This window comes from Eleutherodactylus coqui, chromosome 13 (assembly GCF_035609145.1).
Source record: "Eleutherodactylus coqui strain aEleCoq1 chromosome 13, aEleCoq1.hap1, whole genome shotgun sequence".
Lineage (NCBI taxonomy): Eukaryota > Metazoa > Chordata > Amphibia > Anura > Eleutherodactylidae > Eleutherodactylus > Eleutherodactylus coqui.
The window spans coordinates 46281144-46306948 of NC_089849.1; the positions used below are offsets into that span (position 1 = coordinate 46281144).

Below are 25805 nucleotides of genomic sequence, written 5' to 3' on the forward strand. Positions count from 1 at the left end.
GTCAAATTACAAAAAAAACCTATGTGAGTGTCCCCCACGGGTCTTATGTGACGTCATGAAGGACATAGATAGTAAAACAAATAATTACATAAATAAGTTTAAAAAAATTACAGAATAAAATAACAATATATACATAAAAAAGAAAATAACCCAAAGCCAATGCCGACCAAAACCGTCGCCGTATGCGCTATGTAATCCCAAACTACATATTACATATGAAAACGTCCGAAACAAATAGAGGAACCTGTTCCCATACTTTATTTTAGCGTAAATGTACTAAATAAAAAAAAAAACTATAAATGTTATAAAAATCTTTTTTTTAGCTTTTTGCCCTCAATAAAACTAAAAACAGGAAAAAAAGACAGTGAAAAAGATATTAAATAATAGCCCTATATGTTACGTAAAAAAAGCGCAGCAAAAATAATTTTGGTAGCTGAAGGAAAAAGAAGGGCAGTGAAAGCACCACATCGGTAAAATCCCTAAAAGGTGTCTGGTCCCTAAGGGGTTAAAAGACAGTGCATTGCAGTCGTATACTATGTGATATGCGTGCGAATGTGATGCAATGTTTCCCATTAAAAACAATAGGAAACACTTGCGATCCTCCGACACGCGTGAAAGACACGCCTGAGTATCGCAGTTGCACAGAAACTATGTGAGGCGCTTTTGAATGAACAACGCCTTGTATTGGCGTGGAAAACATGTTGGCGCACTCGCCTGTGTGAGTGTAGGTTAACGCTGACGGCGCATGGACACAAATATGAGACAAATTCTGTTGCTTTCATAAAACTTTTTGGCAGCAAGCATTAAAGCTGTAACATCTGTAACGGAAGTCGTTAAATAGTGTCGGATGTGTCGTACAGTAGTGTCGAATAGACTAATAGAATCATTAGAGTTGGAAGGGCCCTCCAGGGTCATCAGGTCCAACTCCCTGCTCAGTGCAGGATTCACTAAATCATCCCAGACAGATATTTGTCCAGCCTTTCTTTTTTTACACTTTCATTGAAGGAGAACTCACCACCTCTTGTGGTAACCTGTTCCACTCATTGATCACCCTTACTGTCAAAAAGTTTTTTCTAATATCCAATTTGTGTCTCCTCCCTTTCAGTTTCATCCCATTGCTTCTAGACTTTCCTTGTGCAAATGAGAATAGGGCTGATCCCTCTGCACCGTGACATCCCTTCAGATATTTGTTGACAACTATTAAGTCTCCTCTCAGACCTCTTTTTTGCAAGCTAAACATTCCCAGATCCTTTAACCATTCCTCATAGGACATGATTTGCAGACCGCTCACCATCTTGGTAACTCTTCTCTGATCTTGCTCCAGTTTATGTCTTTTCTAAAGTGGGGTGCCCAGAACTGGACACAGTATTCCAGATGAGGTCTGACTAAGGGAGAGTAGAGGGGGATAATTACCTCACATGATCTAGACTCTATAATTCTCTAAATACATCCCAGAATTGTGTTTGCCTTTTTGGCTGCTGCATCACATTGTTGACTCATGTTCAGTCTATGATTTATTAGTATACCCAAGTCTTTTTCACATGTGCTTCTGCTTAGCTCAATTCCTCCCATTATGTATGTGCTTTTTTCGTTTTTCTTGCCCAGATGTAGGACTTTGCATTTCTACTTGTTAAATACCATTCTGTTAGTCGCTGCCCACTGTTCAAGCTTTTCTAGATATTTTTGAATACTCCCTCTCTCTTCCCAAGTGTTAGCTATCCCTCCTAGCTTTTTGTCATCAGTAAATTTGATCAGTTTTTCATCAATTTCCTTCTCCAAATCATTTATAAAAATGCTGAACAACACTGGGCCCAGGACAGAGCCTTGTGGTATCCCACTTGATACATTCTTCCACTCGGATGTGCAGCCATTTATGACCACTCTTTAAGTACGATCACTCAGCCAGTTCTGAATCCACCTAACAGTTGCCTTGTGAATCCCATATTTGGTCATTTTTTCAATAAGTATAGTATGAGATACTTTGTCAAATGCTTTACTAAGGTCAAGATAAACTTTTTCCACTGCATTTCCCTAATCAACCCAGTCAGTAATACTATCATAGAAGGAAATTCGATTAGTCTGGCATGACTTGTTTGTTAAAAACCCATGCTGGCTCTGGTTAATTACTCCATTTTCATCCAAATACTTGCATACATGCTGTTTAATAATTTGTTCAAAGATCTTTCCCGGTATAGACGTCAGGCTCACAGGCCTGTAGTTTCCTAGATCCACCTTCTTCCCTTTTTTGAAGATAAAGACAACATTTGCCCTTTTCCAATCTTCTGGCACTTTTCCTGTTCTCCAGGAATTTTCAAAAATAATGGCGAGTGGTTCAGCAATTACCTCCGCTGCTTCCTTTAGCATCCTAGGATGTAATTTATCTGGACCTTGAGACTTGAATTCATTTAAGTTAGCTAAGTGTTCCCTCACTATCTCTCTGTTTACAGATAGCCTGCATTCTTTTATTCCTCCAATAGCACAGGGAAGATCCGTTGATGTTCCATCTACTTTCTGAGAGAAAACAGATAAAAAATAGGAATTTAAAAGTTCGGCCTTTTCAACATCACTCTTAACCAATTCACAATTTTCTTCTTGTAAGCATCGAATAGCATCTTTGACTTTTCTTTTGCTTTTGACATACCCCAAGAATCCTTTTTTATTGCTTTTGGCCTCTGTTGCAAGCCTCAATTCATTATTCTCTCTAGCTTTCCTGACACTTGCCCTACAGTTTCTGCAGACCGCCTTATAATCTTCTTTAGATATTTCCCCCTCTTTCCATTTGATAAACATATTTTTCTTCCTTTTTAACATGTGTGCAAGTTCTGCGTTCATTCATCCTGGTTTCTTTAAATGCTTCCAATTCTTCCTTCTTTTAGGGATTGTTAACGATTGTGCTTTGAGAATCTCATTTCGCAATATTTTCCAACCTCCTTGGACATTTCTGTCCTTAAGAACATCCAGCCATTGGATTCTTCCTACCCTCTTTTCTGAATTCATTGAAATCTGCCTTTCTGAAATCCAACCATGAGGTCTGAGTTTTCTCAGGTCTTCCTCCCCTTTTAATCCAAAATTCAAGGATAGCATGATCACTGCCTCCTAAGGACCCAGTCACCCTTACTTCCTCAACCATTTCCTCCCTGTTGGTAAGAATTAGGTCCAAGATAGCAGATCCCCTTGTTTTCTCTTCTACCTTTTGGAAGATAAAGTCAGCAAGAGCCAATAAGAATTTGTTTGATCCATTACTTTTACTTGAGAGAGATTCCCAACAAATGTCTGGATAGTTAAAATCTCCCATAATCACTATATCATGCTTTTTAGAGAGCTTGGCCATCTGATGTAGACAGAGTTCATCAATATCTTCTGCTTGTCCAGGCAGCCTATAGTAAATGGTTACAATGGTGTCCTTTCTGTTGTTCTCTTCTTGTATTCTTACCCAAATAGTTTCTACAGAACTCCCATGCTCTGAAGCTTGAATCTCTGTGGAGATGAATGTTTTCCTAACATACAATGTAACACCTGCTCCCCTTTTTTTTGTCTGTTGTATCTGTAAGTTGTATCCTTCAAACCTTGTATTCCAATCATGTGTATCATTCCACCAAGTTTCTGTGATGCCTATGACATCATACTTCTCTTCCTGCGTTAGGAGCTCCAATTCTCCTTGTTTGTTTCCCATGCTCTGTGCATTTGTGTAAAAACTTTTTAGTTTGTGATCGGTGTCTCTTGCTCCTCTACCTTCCTTCTGAATTTTTGGTCTTTGTTCTTTCTTTCCACTTCTAATAGCGATGGTCTCAAATGTATTAATTATCTGTATATTTTTACCTGGCTTTTCACTTCCCTTCCCATATTGTTCTAGTTTAAAGCTCTCCTAATGAATGAAGCAAGGCGCCCACCAAAAATGTGCTTAACTGTTTTTATAAGGTGCAACCCGTCTCTAGCAAGCAGTTCATCATATAGGTAATTCACTCCATCGTCTAGGAATCCAAATCTGCTGACGGCACCATCGACGCAGCCAGGTGTTCACCTCTAGAATCCTGTTCCATCTACTTATTCCATGGCCATCCACTGGGAAGATGGATGAGAAGACCACCTGTGCTCCTAGTTCCTTCACCTTCTTTCCGAGGTCTTCAAAGTCTCGGCAAAAAAGGACCTAGCAACTATCTGCAGTGTCATTTGTCCCCACATGTATTAGTAGGAATGGATGGTGTTCTGTAGGGCTGAACAATCTTGACAGCCTATCTGACACATCTTTGATTTGTGCACCTGGAAGACAGCACACCTCTCGTGAGGTTATGTCAGGTCTACAGACAGCGGCTTCTGTTCCTCTCAATAGGGAATCCCCTACAACCAGCACTCTCCTCTTCTTCTTTACAACAGTACTTCTTTTTCTCCATTCAGGTGGACACTGTGTACTTCCTACACCACAATGGACTCCATTATGTGAAGGTTTGTCGCACTATCCTGGTTATGGAAAGTGATGGAACGCCGCAGCGCGATGTCTGAGCAGCGCTAGTTGTCTTTGTTTTATAGCCTCTTAAAATAGTTCCCAGACTATTTGGTATTTTTAGGCCTCCGACTTTCAGCTCTCACAAATCCTCCATCTCCTCTGTGATGTTGCATCTACAGGCTGCAGCAGCCTGCAAACACTACAACAGAGGGGAGACCCGTTGCAGCAGCGCTGGACACAACAGGGAGCCAGGAGAGGTGGGGATCAGCTGGTCTGCACAGAGAGTTTCACTAAGGCTAATTTTACCAACGTGCGATTTTCCCTACAATTTTGTGTTAAAAAATCACTTTGGGAAAATAGTGATCCTCCACCACAGCTTTTAGCTGCGGCGGAGGATTGTGGAGTGCTTCCCATTATTTTCAATGGGAAACCTCACATTGCACTCAAAAGAATAGGGTTCATATTCATTGAAGGTTTGTGTGTCTCGCAACACTCAAATCTTGTGCGATTTTCACGGTAGTGTAAAAGCAACCTAAGTGTGGTTTGAGGGTGTCTTCACACTGGCAAGAAAGTCGGGCGATTTTTGCGCACTGCGAGAGTGATTGAAAACACATGATTATGAAACCAATGAATTTCAGTGGTTTCATTCTCATTTGTGAAGTTTTCACTCCTGCGATGCTGTTTGAAAAAAATAAAATCTCCTCATGCTCATTCGTTTTGCGATATCGCCCATTGTTTCCAATGGGGTGGGGGCAGCAGTGCTGGCCCCATTGAAAGCAATGGAAGACGATCACAGCAGCAGGGGAATTCCCACAGCTGCAGCAGGGGAATCCTTAAGCCCCGCAGGGGTGTGAGGCTGTCACATCCAGGGGTTTAAACCTGTTCTCAATGGCAGCGGCAGGGGATTCCTTCATCCCCACGGGGAGTCCTCTCATCACTGAACACTGTTGAAAGCAATGGGTTGAGAGGATTCTCCGCAGTAATGCGAGGCTGTTTTCACATGAAAACGCCTCGCATCCAGGGGTTGCATGTGGATTGCGAGGGCGATATTGGGCCGTAAATCATGGCCCAATATCGCTCTTGCCAGTGTGCAGGAGCCCTCACACGGGTGAGAAATAGCGCGATTTTTGCACGATTTTCGCCTGATGCGAGAGTCAGTAAAAAAGCAGTTTATGAAACCAATGATTTACAACAGTTTCCTTCCCATTAGCGATGTTTTCACTGATGCGATGATGAGTAAACAAAAAATCACGGCATGCTCTATCTTTCTGCGATGTGCAACTTTTCTTAGCTCCCATGTTTCACTATGGAGCAAAATAAAAAAGAAATAAAAAATAGCCCGCGCTACATACGGAAAAAATTCCAAGGGATGGTTGTTACCATGGATAGAAAATATCTTCCTTTATTGAGTGCAACGCGTTTCGTCACTTTATGCGACTTTATCAAGCACCTTGATAAACCATCCCTTGGAATTTTCTCCGTAAGTAGCGCGGGCTATTTTTTATTTTGCTGCATATGGATCTATTGGGTCCCACAAGGCAGTGGGACACATAAGCCCAGCAGCTCTCCGGGTTAAGCCCATCAGGATTTTTTGGAAACCGAGGGAATACCGATTAAGGATTAAATATTGAGGCATACTTGGATGTGGAGGTGATAGTGGAGCTCCCTAAAAAGAGCCCCACTATACACCGGGTGAGTCCAGATTTGATGTTACCCATTTGGGTTATTACATCGCCAGAAGGAGCGCTACCCTAATACTTTCTGAATTTCTATGTTTCTCTATGGAGGCTTCATTTTATCGCATCGCAATGTAACAAACGTGCGATGCAGTGTGATTTTAACATTAGAAAGTCCCTTTGACATTCGTGTTACGTAAACGCGCAATTTCAACACAGGCGACAGCGATGTGAGATTATTCTAAAGAAAAGCAGCGCTGACGCTTAAAAATCGCAGGACCAAAGATGCTATTTTACCGTGATTTTCTCACAGCAAAATCGCGATCGCCTATGTGAAACTAGTCTATGTCGGACAACCCCTTTAATGTAAGCACAAATGAACCAATTCCTGAAAGCAGACAGAGATAGAAGAAATCTGCAGAACGGTTTTTCCGCGCTGCTTAAGCTTTATTTACATACTCTGGAAAAACCCTTTGAAGTCCTTCCAGCAATTATTTTTTTGCTAAAAGCAGCAGATTGTATTTATGCATGATCACACCCTTTCTGCGAAATTAAACGGCTATTTAGCCCAGTGAAGTCCAAATGTATTCTTTTTTTTTTTTGCGGTTTTGCGCAGTGTTTCACACATCCCCTTGAGAACCTCCCATAGACTTCTATGGAGGCCTTTGCTGCACAAAACGCAGCAAGATAGAGCAGGTCCTACTTTTTTACATGCGTGCAAAACATGCTCAGCAGCCGAATACATTGAAATCAATAGTTTCTATTCTCTGCTCAAATAAGGTCGTGTGAAGAAGCCCAAAGGCCAGAGATGCGCGTGCAAAAGACGGAAATGCGAATAAACCCACTGAAATCCTCTGCGCAGATTTTGATGTTGATTTTAATGCAGATTTTGGTTCGGAATTCACCTACCATTTGACAAGGTGGAATCCACACTGCAAATCTGCTGCAGCTCATTGACATTCTGCACCGCATATCAATTTCCGCATGGATTTTGGGCGTATTGCACATCCATATTTCAATGGATTCAGGCCTCTGCCGCACGGGCGATAGCGATACCGCATCTGTGTTGTGTGCAATATCGCTTTGTTCAAAAACGCGGCACTCAAGAACCAATCATAGCCAACGCTTGATGAATCAATCACAGCCACTCAATGCAAAGATTTGCCGTCATCGAGTCCCGATCTTTGTTCGCATATTTTCAGCCATTCACACAGGGCGCTGCTGCATATATGCAAAAAAAAACCTGCAGAAGCGATGAAATTCAGCAATTGCTGTAAAAACCTGGGAATGACAATTAATGCCTAATTAGGGCAGCTATCTTCTTTCCCAGCGTGGTGCACTGGGTAACTCCCTCCCCCTCACTTTTTTGCTGCTGTCATAGAAGTCTATGACAGTTTGCTGAGTATCACGACAAAACATAGGGCAAGAACTAACTTTTTCATGCGCCGTATAAAACCAGCAACCGAAAACGGTTGTGAATATGTGTTATTTTTCCCGGCGCGATTAGTTTGTGTTTGCACATATTTGCTTGGCCATTCATTCAGGTGCTGCCTGTGATTGGCTGAGTGCTGTGACCAATCACAGGCAGCACTTAGTTGTCATTCAATGAATGGCTCAGAGCTGCCTGTGATTGGCTGAGCTTCAGAGTAGTGCAGGGAGAAGACAGGCTATACGCGTCTGAGTCCCAGCAGCTGAGGAGAGGTGAGTATAATTTTTTTTTATTTTTAACACATTCTAGGGATGATTTTCAGGGAAAATCTTATATTTAAAGCCCTTCCCTTAAAATCTCTGCAGGGCTTGCCAGCAGCCCATTGCTTTCAATGGGATTGCAGAAGTGCCGGTCCCATTGAAAGCAATGGGAGAACATCGCGATCCTCTGCTACAGCTGTCATAGTTGTGGAAGGGGGTTCTTTACTCCCCGCAGGGAGTCCCCTTGTCACTGAACACTGTGACAGTGCTGTCACAGTATTCAGTGACAAGGGGTCTCCCTGCTGGGGAATATTGATGCGCACCACGGACCTATTGTGCATGCATGTCCTATGTTTTGCAGGTACTTGTATTTGTACGCCTCTAAAACACGCACATGTGAACACTCCATAGGGAATCAATGTTTCTAATTGGAGCGTGTTTTTGTGTGCACAACTGTACGCACATAAACACGCTCGTGTGAAGCCACCCTTAGTGACAGAGCCAAATTTTGGAAATCTGACAGGTCACTTTAACATAGAATAACACCGTAAAGGCTCTGCATATCCAAGTGATTCTGACATTGTTTTTTCGCCACATATTGTATCATTTAGGAGGTAAAAATAGACCGATAGAATTTGTGAACATTTATTAAAAGTGCCAAAATTGGGAAAATTTCTTTTTTCACATTTTCAACTGTAATATCTCAGATATGTGCAAACATACTGTACAAATTTTTGCTCAGATATATATATTTCCATCTTTTTACTTTATTCTGGAAGCACATTTGAAAAACTTTTTTCTTTTTTTTACCATTTAGGAGACGTACAAATTTAACATGCTTATCAACATTTTGAGGAACACTTTGTTTTCCTGCACCAAGACAAGATTGAAAAGGCTCATAGGTATCAGAATGATAGATACCCCCACAAATGACCCCATTTTAAAAACTACACCCCTTAATGTATTCACTAAGGGGTGTCAGGAGTATTTTGACCCCACAGTTTTTTTTCAGGAATTAATGCAATTTAGAGGAGAAAAAATAAAATTTGATATTTTGGCAAATATGTCATTTCAAAGATATATATTTTTTCTATTGTGCACATGAAAATTAGGATTTACGCCCCAAAATGGATACTCCTGTTTGTCCAGTGTTCAGAGACATACCCGTTGTGGCCCTAATCTCATGCCTGTATGCACAACGGGGCCCAAACCGAAAGGAGCAGCCGGTGGCTTTCAGAACAGAAATTTAGCTTGGAGGTGCTTCAGGCCCCATCGCACACTTGTAGAGCCCTTGAACGGCGAAACGACAGATAACTCCCACAAATTCCCCCATTTTGAAAACTAGACCTCTAGGGGTGTGCTGTGTATTTTGACCCCATCGTTTTTGAATGAATCAAAGCAAAGCAGAAGAAAAAAATTACAATTTTCATTCTTTTGGCAAGTGTCATTTTAAAAACAGTTTTATTTGTACAGCACACAGAAGAATGAAGACTTTCACCCCAAAGTGGATACCCCTGTTTGTCCCGTGTTCAGAAACATACTCATTGTGGCCCTAATCTTCTGTCTGGCTGCACAACGAGGCCCAATCCGACAGGAGCATTCAAGTTCAACTGTTTGTAACTTTTACGTGATTGCCATTATGAGTCTGCGGGCCCACCTTCCATTTATATAGAATATGTGCACATCCAAATGTAATTTATCCTTATATACAGAGACTATATTAACCCCTTAAGGACCACACACAGTAAATTTATGGCGCTTGGTCCTGGGCTTTAATCCCGGTCGATAGTAAAAATATGACGCGGGATTAAAGCTCCTGCAATCAAGCAGTAGTAGGTTAGGCCCCTGGCTGTTAGTCACACCGGAGTACTTGGATGAGAAGGCAGAAGCAACTGACAGTTTTCAACTGCTTCTGCCTTCTCCTTTACAAAATACATAGCGCTCAATTAGCATTGTTTAGTGCAGAGAGAAAGTGGAAGTGTTACTTCCGTTATTTGAACGCATAACCGCTGGGTGCCTCCTGCGAAGGCAGAGCTGCAGGGTCCTAGCAGACCCAGATCAGCTTTGTTAGTGATTACTGTCACTACAGGGGGATGTTCTCCTCTGTAACTGGAGCTCCTATTGATGCTGCTTCTATGGATGCCCCAGCTACAGTGGAAAAGTGTGAAATAAAAAAAAGACGTCACGGGGGGACATAAATGTTAAAAAAAAACCAAGAAAAACTATTACAAAAATAAGTTAAAAAAATACAGAAAAATATATATATAAAAAAGAAAACAACTCACTACCACTTATGCCAACCAAAACCACATGAATATACTAGTTTTAAAAATTAACTAACAAGTTTAAACCAGATAAAGCAAAAAAACGGGAAAAAAGTCAATGAAAAAAAGATATGAAAAATAACCCTATATGTCATGGGGAAAAAACAGCAAACAAGAAAAAAGCTGAAGAAAAAAATAGGTCAGCAATACCACCACATAGGTAAGATCCCTAAAAATCTCTGGTCCTTTTAGGGGTTAATAAAGTGTAATAGGTTATTCATGAATCAACATGTAAGAGATGTAAAGCCTAGTGACAAGCCATTGGCTCCAAAGTCACCTCTAAATTGGGTTGTCTTCTGCAGGTCCATTCCTGTATGACAGCTTGAGCCCCCCCTGGAGGATCTGTTCCAGGAGGGTAGGTCAGTATATATGGCGGTGCGGTGAGCGCGGACCCCCTGTCCTCCAGTCTGACAGCATTAATAGGCAGCGGCTCCTGTTATACTCTGCTGACATCTACAGACCAGTCTATAGCCAGTTCTAGTAGGAGGGGTGATGGGTAAGGTGCACGCTCTGGAGGAGACTTAATTTAGGGACCTTTCACACGGGGCAGAATATTCCGGCTAACTGCGGATTTTAATGTACAACTGCCGGCAGATTTCTGCTACTTTCAGTCCTGCATGTTGATAGTCCATATTTTGGTGCTGAGTATTCTGCAGGAGGGCGTATTCAATAACACTGAATATTCGGAATATCCCATAGGGCTCCTTCATACAAGCGTATGTGCATTTACGCATGCTACACTTTTGCTGAACGAAGGATGCTTGTTTGCGCATGTTCATTTGCGCTCGGGACACAAAGACCCACTGATTGGAATGGCTAATTCTTCTGAGTTCCAGATGTGCTCTTTTTCCAGTGCAGTCACGCCGTGTTTCACGCATCCCCTTGCATATTGCGTGCTGATTTGCGCACACTCCCATTGGCTTCTATGGGGGCCTCTGGTGCGCAAATACGCAGAATAATAGAACACATTCCATTTTTTTTTGCCCCGCGAAATGTATGCACAAAATACGCAAATGTCTACATACCCAGAGCAATCTTTATACCCTGCATATTGTGAGCTAATTTTGCTTGTACAAATACGCCCATGTGAAGCTGGCCTTAGTCTTTCCGCAACCATTTTTTGACAGATACCTGTGCTTTTAGGGGTTCGTTTTAGTTAAAAATGCATTTTCCAGGACCCAAAAAATGCAGGAAAATCCACCACAAAACCAGGTGGTTTTTACATATGTAAATATGAGATGTAGAGGCCAAATGTGGAGAACGGTTTCACCTGCCCGATATGTTCACGCACCGGGTTTTGTGACGGTTTTTCATCCATTTTTCTAGCCAAGCCCAGAACTGAATCCAAAAGTAAAGGGAAGTACGAAGACGAACGTCTACTACTCCTTCCTGCTGATCCGCTCCTGGATTTAGCAAACTGCAGAGGTGTTTTTTCCAAAAACGCTGCCATTTCCGGGCCGTCCGTGAAAAAGGGAGAGACACCACTTGTAGACCCTCTATATGATTGGGGGCCCCTCTGTTATCACAGGACTCCCCAGGACATCTGCAAGTGGGCTTTCTAAACCAGATAACAATTTTAATGATTATATAATAAAATGTCAGGTTTGGCCAGATTTACACGATTTGCGCTACATTGGGCGTTTTATAGAACTGGAGTACATAATATTTAGTTCTTGCAGGAATGCTTCAACTGGTTGCATTGAATGGGATACAATCAAGTACAAAGTACCTGGCACGCTGCTGCCCCCTGCAGTCAGGGCTCTCGTCTCATTGATGCTCCTCTTATCAGCATCGTCTCAGCAGAGACCAACATTCATGCAGAAGGAAAATCCCCTTTAATGGAGAAGGAGAATGACCACCAATATGGCCATCATTACAACTTCTACAAGGATTGTCACCCACATCCTGAACATCAAGTGTGCTTAGTTATCTAATTAGGGTAGATGGAACAATACCTCTGCAGCGCCACCTATTGAAAGGCAGAATTCCTGCAAGTCGATGTGTTAGTCTCTTTATCCAAGCTTTATAACAATGATTGGGAATTGCAAGCCAAGCCAAAATCCATGCACAGGCAGCTGTTTCGGGGTGTTTGCCCCTCATCAGTATGCAGTAGAATTCTGGCTTGGCTAGTGAGAGGCCTATAGATGTGGGTCAGGAAAGATATCATCTCTACTTAAGGAGAGCACCAAGAGGGTGAGTGAGGAGAATTATAAGACCATCTATGCTCCTCTGGGAAATATGCAAATAAGGAAAATGGAACAATATCTCTGCAGCACCACCTATTGGAAGGCAGCATTCCTGCAAGTCAATGTCAGATCTTTTACAGGCCTTGTAACAGTGATCGGGACAGTTATGTAATGACGCTGTAATGTATAGAGTTAGTTATGTAGATGTACCATTATAGTGAAATGATTAGCCCCTCCTACTACGTCATGCACTAAACATAAAGTAAACCATGTTTTAAGAAGGTTCAGAATCTTGGGTCACATTATCATTTTTTTTCTGCAGAATAGGTCTCCAAGTGACAAACACCTGAAGTGCATTTACTCACTAGTACTATAATAGGAACTATAAGGGCTCAGTCAGACAAGCCTTTTTTTTGTGCACCTATGTGTGCAAAAAAAAAGTGCTCCACGCATGTTAAAAGTATGCGTGACTGTAGCTCCATGCCCATTGCTTTTAATGGGGCCGGTGCCAGCAGTGCTGGCCCCATTGAAAACATATGGAGAAGATCGCGATCATCTGCCACAGCTATGGCAGGGAATTTCTTCATCACCAAGGGAATGAAGGAATCCCCTGCCACAGCTGTCACAGCTGTGGCAGAGGACCACGATCTTCTCCCATTGCTTTCAATGGGGCCTGCGCAGCAGCCGCCCCATTGAAAGTAATGGGATGCAGGCGACTCCTGCCACTGTCGGGGCTCCGGTGCATCTTCGCGATTGGTCCCCAACACTGCTCTGAAGCACTTTCTGCTGCCCGGGGATTTAAAAAAAACGCTCGACTGACTTTGCCCTCAGGCCTCCTTCCCACGAACGGATTTCCGCCGCGTAATTCGCGGCGAAAATCCGCTGCGTTGCCCGCAGCTATTAGGTTCTATTGAACCTAATAGCACAATGCTCACGATGCGTAATTCCACCGCGGAATTACGCACCGCGATTTCTCCCGTCCTCACCCGCAGCATGCTCTATTTTCTGCGGGTGAGGACGGGCTGTACGCACTGACGGCTTCCATTGCAGTCAATGGAAGCCGTCCATTCACGCTATCTCCCGCTGTAACCAGCGGGAGATAGCGTGAAAAAACGCTTTCCCGCCCACCGCCGAGCGTCATATGACGCCAAATGACGCGGTCCGGCCGCGTCACGTGACACGGCCGGCCGTGCACGTGACACGGCTGGTGACGCGAGGGCGGTGGGCGGTGACGGGCGGTGACGCGCGGCGGTGGGCGGGGAAGCGATTTCACGCTATCTCCCGCAGGTAAGTATAGGGGCTCTGGGGGGCGCCGTGACGGGCTTCGCAGCGGAATATTACGCTGCGGAGCCCGTCACGCTCGTGGGAAGGAGGCCTAAGGCTGCGTTCACACAAGGCAGATTTTGCTGTGGATTTTGCCACTGATACGCAGCAGATTTCACGCTTTCAACTGAAAGCCTGCTGTGTATCTGAATCTAACTCTGCATGTGAACACACCCTTTAAAACCAACAGAAATTTGAGGACATTCATACGTTTGTGGCAGTTTTGCCACAATTTTCACAAAAATGCATAAAAATTTGTGGCAAAATTCTGATAATTAAGGTAATTAGATTTTTTTCTGCAAACATGGTAAAACTGTAGCAAAAATGCATGTGCGACTTTTTTTTACTGCATCCAAATCACCTTGTGTGAATACACGCCAATACCATCAGTAATCAGTGTGACAAGGCTGCAGATAAACCATGAGAATGGTGAAGAAAAGTCTTTGCATTTTCTGTGCGATGTATAGTTTATGGAATGAATTGCAAGCCTGCCATCTAGTGGACATGGTGGGATATTGCACATGGGAAAAATACTATGTGCAATGATGTATGCAGATAGGGGATGGAAAAGTACCTCCACAGCACCACCTATTGGAAGTTGGCTTCCGTATGCATTAGTGCGCAACAATGTGAAGTAAGTAAATCAGTTAAAGGGAACGTGTCGGGTCTTCTAATCTGCCCGGGCTGCTGACAGCAGGATATAGTGACAGACACACTAATTTCAGCAGTCTGTCATTTACAGCAATAAGTTAGCGGTTTTGCAAATCTTACTTTTGAAGCTTTGCAGGGCTGGACTGGAGATAAGTCCAGTGAAGCTCATGTATATTCATATATGCACCCTCCCTCCAGATACTGATTGGCAGGTCCTTCTGTCTTACTGTGCATAAGGAGGGACCTGATAAAGGAGGAGGGAAGGATACCAATTGTACATTGCGATTACACTGCAGTTCATTCAAATGATCACAGGCAGACGTCAGCATACCCAAATGTTCTTTTATTGCCCCAAATTGCGTATAAAGTACAAGGTTTCAGCTCAATGAGCTTTTTCCAAGCATTCAAATAGCCACAATACCCCACCATATGTATACATAGCACTCACCATGAACCATGTGATTAGTCATGCCTAATTAAAATCAGCAGAGCAGAGCCCAATCAGAAATATATCACATTTAACAGAAATGCAGAGTTGACAATTTTTTCCAGCAGAGGAGAGGCACAGCGATGGGGTCCAATGTGGCCCCTATGTATGCTAACATCTTCATGGCCTCCTTTAAGGGCATGTTCGTGTACAGTGGGGATGTTATGGAGCACACCCTGTGCTGGTGGAGCTTCAACATTTGTGTTATTTGGAAGGATATTTTGGGCGATCTGGAGCGATTTCATATCTATTTAAATGACCAGATATCTAATTTGCCGTTTACAAAGGTGGTCTCTGAACAGTCTTTACAATTTCTGGACACATTGATATATGTAGTGAATACAATTATAGCAAATAGAGTCCAGTACTAATCCAAAGGTTTTTTTGTTTTTGTTATCAATCCTTTACTGAAAACTGCATAAAAAGTCCAATGATCACATGACTATAAATGCACCAATGCATTTGGGCTAACACAAAGCCTTATTCATAGCCTACATTGTATCAAACAGTCAATAAATAGCCAAACAAAGATATGATGTAAGCATGCATATGTATGCGCCTCCCAAAGATATGCAAATAGCAATCAGACCAATTATTGCCAGCAATGGTTCTCTGTTGGAGAGGCTCTCTAGTTGATTGTATGATCTATTGCAGCCTCTTGTTACTCCTGTGCCAGGACATATTAAGGACACTAAGTATTACAAATTATGGAGAAAATTAGGTGGGCCAATGATTTTTCCTGGGTCACTAGTGTGCAATCATTATATTCTATGATACCACATGATAAGGCATTTGATATGCTTGGACATCATCTAAGCCAGTGGTTCTCAACATGGGCATTATGCCCACTGGGGGGTGTTTTTACTTCTCAAAGGGGCAGTGGAACGAAAAGTGGCGGCAGGGGGGTGTTGGAATATCAAGTGTGTGGGGGGAGGGGGCGTTCTGTGTTTGCTTTGTTGATTTTTTTTTTGTCTAGTAACTACATTTTTCTAAAAATTAGTAATGATACCTTGGTTTTTGTCGACAATCCGTCCAAAAACAATCAGTGAAATCCGAAACCAACGAAAACCGAGGCAATTATTTCCATATGAATCACTTTAAATGTAACGGGAGTTGTGTGCAGCCTGCGTGCCTCTATTATATAATGTATGACTTTTATAACTCCATGACTGCTAAAGAACAGCCACACTTCATAACACTGGATAACCTGCAGCACAACCTAACCTGCTGTATTCTATAATGCCACTGATTGGCTGGAACCACTTCAAACGTTCACTTGTGTGAGTTTCTGGGAGTAGTAGTCTTAGTGGACGCCAAGTGTCTTTTCAGAACACTGATATAAACTACAACCCCCAGAGACCCACACAATTGAAAGATCCAGCCAATCAGCGGCATTATAGAATATAGCGGGTTAGGTTGTTCTTTAGGTTATCCAATGTGATTGATCTGTAGTGGAGTCATGAAGTTATAAAAGTCATACTTCATTATATGATAGAGCGACATAAGCAGTGCATTCTTGAAGCATACTTTATAAAAATGGCTGAGTAGAGGAAATTCCATCAATATTCAAATAAATACTTGAAATACGGATTCATCCCTTCTCCTACAAACGGACAGCTTCCCTTGTGCCTCGTTTGTGAAAAGGCATTTTTGAATGAAGTTATGAAACCTTTGAGACAGTGATCACCTTGCAAAAATGCAATCAGATAAAGTGGGTAAGCCTATTTCATTTTTCCAAGAATTAAAGTCAAAGTTTGAGAACCGCAGCACTGTAGGCAAGATATTTGGAAAATCTGCTCTCCATGCTGACAAAGGCTTCCTTGCTTCCTATAAAGTCTCTTTATTAATAGCACAATGTGGCAAATTGCATACTATTGGGGAAACACTTGTGTTACCCGTTAAAGAGATTGTCAGTACTATGCTGGGGCCTGACGCATGTGCCATGGTGAAATCAATTCCTTTGAGTAATGACACCGTTCTAAGAAAAATTGACAAGATGGCTGCTGATGTGGAAGAAATGCTTTTGGACGTGTTAAAGAACACAGAATTTGTAATGCAACTTGACGAGTCAACGGTTAGAGACAATGAAGCACTGCTGCTAGCTTACATTCATTTCATTAATTATAATGAAGAAATAGTGGAGGATCTGTTGTTTACCAGAAATTTAACCACCGACATGAAAGGCTCCTCTATATATAAAAGAGTGGAAGAATTTTTCCAAGAAAAAAACATCCCTTTAACAAATGTACTTGTTTGTGCAACCGACTTAACTGCATCCATGATTGGTCGATATTGCAGATTTATAGCCCATTTAAAATCTGCTATACCTTAATGGCAGTCCATTATGTGATTCGTCAGCAGCACCTTGTTGTTAATCATTTATGTGAGAGATTGCATGATTCTCTGCTATGTAATTAATGCTGTCAAGATAAAAGCGCACTCTTTGAATCAACATCTTTTCCACAAGCTCTGTCAAGACCATTACGAAGAATTCGAATGTCTACTCCTACACACCGAAGTGAGGTGGCTGTCAAGAGGAAAGTGCTTACAACGCTTCTTGACACCATAGTCGAGTTTCTTCGGCCGACTGACCCAAGCCTTTGTGATGCAATTGAACTACGACATCTTGACATCGCCTATCTCGCAGACATATTTGACAAACTCAACGAGGTCAACACAAAGCTGCAAGGAGACAAAATAAATTTAATTAAGGCTAAAGGTATAATCTCTTCCTTCAATGCACCTACATTTTAGCAGCTGGCCACCATCCCAATACCTAAAGCGGGCGCTGGGCTGAAAAAGGTTGAGAACCACTGATCTAAACAAGTAAAGCAACTATTCTGCTGAGTTGAAGGAGCAGATTCTTTCGGCTACTCTATTTTTGCTAACCCATATATATTTTTTTTAATTTAATGATTGCTTTATTTGCAGGTCTGTGGTTGCCCAATGGGCTCCTACTTTTCTCCTTTGTTAACTAATATTTATATGGTGTGCTGGGAGAAGCATCATCTATATACCTCTTATAACCCATTTTTTTGACTCATATTGGGTGGTATGGGAGGTATATAGATGACTTCCTCCTAATCTGGAAGTCACCATCTGTATCAATTTTAGATTTTTCTAAATATATTAATGACAATGATGATAATAATTTTTTTTCCTTGAACATCATAAGGGGTCTACCTCCTTTTTGGATGTTTGGCTTTCAGATAATATTAAGAATGGAAAAGTAGAATATAAATTATTAAGGAAGCCAAGTGCTGGCAATACCTTTACTGCTTGCCACAAGTTGCCATCCTCATCATCTGGTTATGAATTTACCTGTAAGTGAATTTGTAGGAGCGAACTCATTCCATCTAGGTTTAGGGAAAGGGGATATTCTAAGGAGATTATAAATGGGGCAAAGTCCATCACAGATGGCAGATGAAGATTCTATTATTTGTCTGACAGATGTAACCATCTGGAAGCTCATTTGTTTTCTACACGCCCAATAGTGTTAATGTTTCCACTATCTCTAAAAGTATACAGAATAGTTTGCCCACACTGCGTTACTGATTCTTTGGCTCGCATTCTGGACTCCGGTGTGAGATATGTTGCCAGAAGGGCTCGTACTATTACCGTAGTAACAAAGTTTCTTGCAGTTTATATACATTCTCCTCCATGGTTGCAGTCGGTGTGATGGAAACAAATTCAATGTACGCTTCAGAGTGATACAAACAAAAGATTTTCAATCTTTTAATAATTCCACATGCCGTCCCATATAGTCGTGTATTGAAAACTAAAAACACACATAGTGGAGCATATTTCGTCCATTTAGGTATGATAGAAATTCAAATAAATGCGTTCACTCTGGGACAATCCCCAATTTTCTTGACATCCATGCTGCGGATACCTCATCTCATACGTTTTTAAAGAAAAACAATTGAATCTTCCCAATTCTAAGACCCCTAGCATTTTTATTTTTCCAGCAACTGAGCTGTGTGAGGGCTTGTCTTTTGTAGAAAGAGTTGTAGTTTTTACTGGTCCCATTTTGAGGAATATTTGACTTTTGGATTGTTTTTAATTATGTTTTTTGAAGACAAACAAAAGAAAAATAGCGATACGGGCATTATGTTTTAAAATGGTTTTCCTGGTGTTCACCATACATGATAAATAACAAATATTTTCATTGTACTGTGATATAACTGTGTTTATTATCTCCTGTACTGTGACATCACTCTGTTTATTATCCCTCTATTGTGACATCATTATGGTTATTATCCCTGTGTAGAGGGATTTCATTGTGCTTTATCATCCCTGTACGGTGACATCACTGTGTTTATCATCCCTGTATGGTGACATCATTGTGCTTTATCATCCCTGTACGGTGACATCACTGTGTTTATCATCCCTGTACGGTGACATCACTGTGTTTATCATCCCTGTATGGTGACATCATTGTGCTTTATCATCCCTGTACGGTGACATCACTGTGTTTATCATCCCTGTACGGTGACATCGCCGTGTTTATTATTCCTGTTCTGTGGCATTACTGTGTTTAGGTATCACTGCATTGTGACATCACTGTGTTTAGTATTGCCTACTGTGACCTCACTCTCTATTATCCCTGTACTGTGACATCACTGTGCACATTATTCACATAGTTGCCAACTTAATTTCTTCTGGGCCACTTAATCAAAAATCCTAGTTAAACAGCACTTTTATGGATGAACTGGAAAACCATAATGAAACATAAAAATTACAATTGATATATGTCCATAGATCAGAATACTGATGAAAGTCAGCAATTACTGCAACCTGTAAAATGATGCTAATTACAATATTCTGTACAAGCTCCTCCAGCATCAAAAATAATAACGGATACATCAACATCTTTTATGGACACTAGCAGAAAGGACTATCCAGGGACTTAATGAATGGCTGGCAACACTCACTATTCCTGTGCATAAAGGGACCAAAATAATCAAACTTTTCATGCTCTGAATTTGCCGCTGAGAAGTAGTCATGGTGGACTGAGGTCCCATTATAAAATTTGTTATGGGAACACTGTGGTTACTTTATAAGCCCCTGTGAGTAGGTAAATAAGGGAACCCCACTATTAAAATTAGTTTACTAAATTCCTACTGTGCCTGTTGGTGTGTGTTATGGCTCACCACAGTGTGAGGGCTCCCTAAGAAGAGCATTCATAGGAAGTCTAAGGTTGGAAGGGGTATCATCTCTCCTCAAGGAGAGAACTTAGAATGTGTATGAAGAGACTTATAAGGCCATCCATGCTCCCTTGGGAAATATTTGCAAATAAGGAAGATGGAACATTACCTCTGCAGCGCCACCTATTGGATGGATAGCAGCATTCCTGCAAATTGAAAACCAAGCCATAATCTATACACAAACAGCTGTTTTGAGTTTTTTGCTCCTCATCAGTGTGCAGTAGGATTCTGGGTTGGCTAGTGAGAGGCACCTTTTCAGTGCCACCTATTGGATGGCAGCCTTCCTGCATTTCAATTATAAAGACCCGTATAAAGGGTCAAACATTAATTTGCAGGAAAGCTGCCATCCAATAGGTGGCGCTGCAGAGGTATTGTTCCATCTTCCTTATTTGTATATATTTCCCAGAGGAGCATGCATGACCTTATAAGTCTCCTCACTTACTTTCTGGGTGCTCTCCTTCAGGAGAGACAATACCCCTCGTGACCCATGTCATAGGCCTCTCACTAGCCAAGCCAGAATCCTACTACATACTGATGAAGGTAAAAAAAACCCAAAACAGCTGTATGTGTATGAATTATAGTTGGTTATCAATTCCCAATCATTGTTATAAAGACTTGTATAAAGGGTCGGACATTGATTTGCAGGAAGACTGCCATCCAATAGGTGGTGCCGCACAGGTATTGCTCCATCTTTGTTATTTGCATATAGGAAGTCTAAGACACGCCCATTCTCCTTTACTACCCATTGATGGACCAGTATCATCTTCTGCAGGTCTCCTCACAGGCTTCATCATCAGAGACAGTATGGAGGGAGTGTAGGTGGAGAGTGTCTCAGACTTTCTAAAAGTGCTGTGCATTGGAAAGACATTGACTGTGGAGACCGTTTAATGAAGATACAAATAGGGGATCAGAACATATGAAGAGCAGCAGATAGTGTTAGTGATGGTACACCTTTCACTTGCTGTCAGAGTCCATGCACTCTTAGCTCCTGTTGGCCTAGTTGTGGATCAGTGATTGGGACACCAAACAGCCCCAGAGCTTGAGGAGGTGAGTAAACCACTGGACACCAGTACTTGACTCAGAAATATGCCCACTCATTACCATAGACCTGAAGCAGGTCGTGGGTGGGCGCCAGAGTTGCACGTTACATGATAGCGCAGCAGATGATAAATGGAGATGAAGTCAGCATTTACTAAACAATAACAGAAAAAAACATTACTTCTACCCATTGGAGGGCATGAACATTAGATTGTGTTTTACATAACATGGCATAACACATTAGCACTTACATCATCGGTACATCCTCTCCGGCTAGCAACAGCAAAGGACTTGTCTTACTGGCCTTTTTCCAACCATATCCGACACCTTTTACACTATCACAACAGCCAACCATCTGTGTTCCGTAAGAGCTGCGTCCATTACACATAGGCAGTGGCACCCCATCTATGAGGCAAGTTGGTAACTCTACCTCAGGTGGCACCCCTCCCTACTGCAGAGGGAGGCAGCTATTTAACCACAGCCTGCTTGGGCTCAGCGGGCTGCCAGCATGATCTGCTAAACATCTATGGCAAAATTAGAAGTTAATTGTATCTGCGCCCTTAAGATGTGGATACAGTTGGCAGCCCCAGTGCCGAAAGCCACACTGGGCTTCCAACACCTTTTATGTGATGCTGGCGGCATGATGAATGTCATTGCATCGCATGTGCTGTTCTGCAGGACATCAGGCAGAAGAAGCCCAGTGAGTTGCACTGTTATACAGATTTAGGGAACCATGTGTGGCCCTATTAAAAGTTTATCTTAATACAGAGATTACAGATATGAAAAAACAAAGAACCAAAGACATCGGTGTGACAACCTATGAAGAGGCAAATTGTGCCCCAGAGATCTAAAGTTTGTGCGCCTGTTCAGACGGCGCAGGCCCGGCGCATATACGCCGAGGCCACAATGCTTTTGGGTGCGGGGAGACAGTTTAGCTCTGCTAAGCTGTCTCCTTCTTCCCTTCCACTAGCTGGCTCACCTCCTCTCTCCTCCCCATCTGGCACTTGGCAATGGGAAGGGGGGGGGGGCTAAGCTCCTGCCCCCTCCCCACCCCTTGTCCACAGCCAGCAATGGGAAGGAGTGTCCAGCCCCCTCCCATTGCAAACAGCCAGAGGGGAGGAGAGAAGGGGGAGGGAATTTAGCAGTCACGCTGCTAAACTTCCACCCTTCTACAGCCGTTGTCATTGGCTCCCATAAGAGTCTATGCAGCCCCTGACGTATACCGGGCAGAAAGATAGTTCCAGGACAATGCATCAGATGGTAGCGTATATAGGCTGGCCGTGAAAATGATGGCCGATATACGCTCGTGTGAATAAGCCCTCACTGTCAAAAAGTTTTTTCTAATATCTAATTTGTGTGTCCTCCCTTTCAGTTTCATCCCATTGCTTCTTGTCTTTCCTTGTGCAATTGAAAATAGGGCTGATCCCTCTGCACTGTGACAACCCTTCAGATATTTGTTGACAACTATTAAGTCTCTCAGCCTTCTTTTTTACAAGCTGAACACTCGCAGATCCTTTAACCATTCCTCATAGGACATGATTTGCAGACCGCTCACCATCTTGGTAACTCTTCTCTGATCTTGCTCCAGTTTATGTCTTTTCTAAAGTGGGGTGCCCAGAACTGGACACAGTATTCCAGATGAGGTCTGACTAAGGGAGAGTAGAAGGGGATAATTACCTCACATGATCTAGACTCTATAATTCTCTAAATACATCCCAGAATTGTGTTTGCCTTTTTGGCTGCTGCATCACATTGTTGACTCATGTTCAGTCTATGATCTACTACTATACCCAAGTCTTTTTCACATGTGCTGTTGCTTAGCCCAATTCCTCCCATTCTGTATGTGCTTTTCTTGCCCAGATGTAGGACTTTGCATTTCTACTTGTTAAATACCATTCTGTTAGTTGCCACCCACTGTTTAAGATTTTCTAGATCTTTTTGAATACTCTCTCTCTCTTCCATAGTGTTAGCTATCCTTCCTAGCTTGGTGTTGTATGCAAATTTGATCAGTTTCCCATCAATTACCTCCTCCAGATCATTTATAAAAATGATGAACAACAATGGGCCCAGGACAGAGCCTTGTGGTACCCCACTTGATACATTTTTCCACTTGGATGTGCAGCCATTTATGACCACTCTTTGAGTACGATCACTCAGCCAGTTGTGAATCCACCTAACAGTTCCCTTGTCAATCCCATATTGTATCCCAAAGATCTGTATTTTAATTGTCTATATCTGTGAAGGGTCTTAGTTATATAGTCATATAGACATTGACTGCCTCAGTGAAAAGTCAATCCCATATTTGGTCATTTTTTAAATAAGTATGGTATGAGATGCTTTACTAAAGTCAAGATATCCTATATCCACCGCATTTCCACGATCAACCCAGTCAGTGATTTTGTCTTAGAAGGAAATTAGACTCGTCTGGTATGACTTGTTTGTTACAAACCCATGCTGGCTCTGGTTAATTTTTCCATTTTTATCCAATTACTTACATACATGCTGTTTAATAATTTGTTCAAAGATTTTTCCCGGTAATGAAGTCAGGCTCACAGGCCTATAGTTTCCTGGATCCACCTTCTTCCATTTTTTGAAGATAGGGACAGCATTTGCCCTTTTCCAGTCTTCTCGGACTTCTGTTCTCCAGGAATTTTTAAAGATTATGGCGAGTGGTTCAGCAATTACCTCCGCAGCTTTCTTTAGTATCCTAGTATGTAATTCATCTGTACGTTGAGACTTGAATGAATTTAAGTTAGCTAAGTGTTCCCCTTACCATCTCTCTGCTTATAGATAGTCTGCATTTTTTTATTCCTCCAATAGCACAGGGAAGATCAGTTGACGTTACATCTACTTTCTGAGAGAAAACAGATACAAAATAGGAATTTAAAGTAATGATGAGTTGTGGGCATTCTTGTTTGTGAACTGACGGCTTCCATCACAGTTTACCATTGTTTAGGTCATATTAGGAAGCACAAAATTAAATAGAAGGAGCTGGCTTGATTTTACAGTTTATCATTTTATTCATGTTGCTTCTGGGGCTGTATTTATGTAATGATCAAAGTGCTAATGACCACTTGTCCGTAAGTGTGTGAGTGCTTCACATGCTCCACCCTTGTTCACATGACAGTGACGTCATTACAGGTCCTAAAGCATAAAACATGCAGAGACTGAGCAGCTGTGTGTTCACATGACCTGTGATGATGTCACTGTCATGTGATCAGTCACCTGGCCTCTGACCTCCACCCTGATCACTTTACGCTGACATCATCACAGGTGCTTCACTTTATTAAAAATCTGCAGAGCCGAACAGCAGCCATGAGCTGACAGGACTTGTGGTGACATCATCACAGATCCTAAATTAGTAGAGGCCGATGAAGAATGTATGTGGTACAGCTGTGTGCAACTATAATGTAGCAGAGCTTTGTGTGTGGTGTCTGTGAAATGTGCATGTAATGTAGCAGGGCTGTGTGTGTCTATCACACGTGCATGTAATGTAGCAAAGCTGTGTTTCTCTGTGACAACCGCATGTAGCAGAGCTCTTTGTGTATGTCACATGCGTATGTAATGTAGCAGAGCTGTGTGTGTGTGATGCACATGTAGCAGAGCTGTTTTTGTCTGTGACACGCGCATGTAGCAGAGCTGTGTGTGTCTGTGACACGTGCATGTAGCAGAGCTGTGTGTGTCTGTGACACGCGCATGTAGCAGAGCTGTGTGTGTCTGTGACACGTGCATGTAACAGAGCTATGTGTGGTGTGTGTAACGCGAATGTAGCACAGCTGTGTGGGGCATGTAACACGCGCATGTAGCACAGCTCTGTGTGTGACGTGTGACACACGCATGTAGCAGAGCTGTGTTGTTCTGGATCCGAATTTCTCCAGCAGGATCTGAGGTATTCTGTAGCTTCCTAATTGTATAGCGTGATGTGCACATCAAAAGAACTCAAACTGACACACTTATCAGTAAGAAATATTAACCAGCTCTGGCCCGTTACAATGGCAGTGCTTCTTTTATTAAAACCCATAATACCTGCCCTTTATGGGTGTATAACATATGACACACATGGTTCATGAGCATGATTATTGGTTCTTCAGGTAACTGAGTCCCTTCCCTCCTTCTCCTCCCCCCTTCCCAGCACCTGTCTTTGTAAGACCATGAGGTCTTTGTCTACAGTTGTGCCCTGAGCATAGAATTCTCTCTTTGTTCCAGGGATTGAGAAGGGAGAAGGTGAAAGGAATGTGGCCAATGTTTGGTTCCCAGTTAGCTAAATGCATATATAATTTGACCCTACACAGACTGCATCCTCAAAACATACGGAATCTACTGAACTCATTAGGCTGATAATGTAGCACACATCCCCATCACGTCATTGTCCAGCAAATATCATGATGAAAGTTGATGCCACAAGTCTCTGCAGAGTCAAATCCCTATAACTGTGTAATACATCTAGTTTATACAAATCAATAGACATTTTACATTAATTAATCATCATTTTCCCCTATCACCTTACAGACACCCCCCCTTCTCAGCTAACATCATATCTAAGGCCATTCTTTTTTGAAAAGTCATAATCGAGGTAGGTCCTAATTGGTCGGTTAGTCCTGTAAGGCATCTCTGATATAATTTATAAACCACAGCTATTTATAATAGATATAATTAATCCAGTCAACATTTTTATTTACCATAAGGATTGGAAAAATGGACTCCAACCCAGCTTTAACTTGGTCTCTAGCTTTGAACTCGTCAGGTACCCCCCTTGGCTGTCCAATGACATCAATGTACA

General features: G+C 42.1%; 1 pseudogene; it reads left to right on the forward strand.

The window, feature by feature from the left end:
- The first annotated feature begins 5825 nt into the window (after positions 1-5825).
- On the forward strand, positions 5826-25290 carry LOC136587359 (zinc finger MYM-type protein 6-like; annotated as a pseudogene).
- The last annotated feature ends 515 nt before the right edge of the window (positions 25291-25805 follow it).